Raw genomic sequence first — 1478 nt, forward strand, 5'->3', positions numbered from 1 at the left:
TTGAAGCATGATATGTGGGAAAAGGTTGAAAAGTTCCAGGGGGCCGAATACTTTCGCAAGGCACTGTAGATGACTCAGGAGGGTTGATCCTACTGACAGATTCCCTTAAAAGATACCTCAAGGATTAATGCTAATATATTGAAGACTACTATGTGGTAGCATCTCTACTTGGGTATTTCAATGTTTTTTAAGCTATCGCATTGATAATGCTTTACATGAACACATAAGGGTGATGCTGTGTGATCAGGGCTGCCATCATTACTGCCCTTACTGTTGTATGGGGCCTGGTGAGCAGAAGTAAAGAGGGGGGCCTGGACCCAGTACACAATTTGTAATATATATATATATATATATATATATATATATATATATATATATATAATTACAAATACACTTATTTTGACATTTTCAATGTATTTTTGAATAATAAGTGTTTTAATAAGTGTTTTAATACTGTATAATTCCTTTAAAGGGCAACTGCTTATAGACTCAAGTAATTCATACACGGACAAGTCCAGCCATACTTTTAACTAGACAGTCCATTCCCCTGTTACAGAACATTCAGCATTTCAATCAATATGCATATGAGGCTGAAGTGCTTTTGTCATATGGAAGCACTTCCCAAGACTCTGTTCTAATCTCTGCCCTTGGTGGTCTTGTGCTTGACTTACTGATTCTTTGCTGTTTGACTTCAAGCAAAGGAACTGCAGAGAAGCAGCAGAAGGCAGCGCTGGGCGGGGAATATTGCTGGGGAGTAGTAGTGCTGTTACCGAATTTTGTTTCTCCGTGGTTCTCTATCAGAATCATACATCATCTTCAGCATGGACCGGCTGTTAGTCTCTCTGGAAGTTCCAGAGAGATCTTCTATGTCTGTAGTAGGAATGCATAAAGAGACTGACTTCTGATCCACGTTGAAGACACTTATGGGATGTGTGGTCCAGGAACAGTGGCTACTAAATGGGGGGAAAACACTCTGCAACAAAGCTGACTGTGGGCAGCAAAATGACTTCCATGCACTACTGTCCTGACCTGTGTACAAGTCTTGGTTGTGTGGGTGACATCTAAACTTATTATTGTAAGAATTAATCACATTTTACTTGTAATCTGAGTTTCTGATTGCTGACCATGAAATTATTTCAGCTAGAAAACCTCCGCTATTGACACCCTTACGTCCTAGGAAGAGACTAAAACATGAAAAAGAATCCATCGCCCTGTGGCCTTCCTTTGATGATAAAGGCCTTTTACAAAAATATGGAATTGCTACATTGACTGCACCCTGCTGCTTATGATATCGGGAAAACAAAAATCAATAGAAGTGTAGTTAAAAAAAAAAAAAAAAAAAATCAATGTTGCAGGTAGTTTTTCAATGCCAAAGTCTACCTATCTATCTTACATGTTTTCTCTACATTCCTCTTCGTTACTCAGCGGTTGGATGTGAAATACATCAAAACATTAGTACAGAGAGAATGATGTTCTAC

Source organism: Ranitomeya imitator, chromosome 4 (assembly GCF_032444005.1).
Source record: "Ranitomeya imitator isolate aRanImi1 chromosome 4, aRanImi1.pri, whole genome shotgun sequence".
NCBI lineage: Eukaryota > Metazoa > Chordata > Amphibia > Anura > Dendrobatidae > Ranitomeya > Ranitomeya imitator.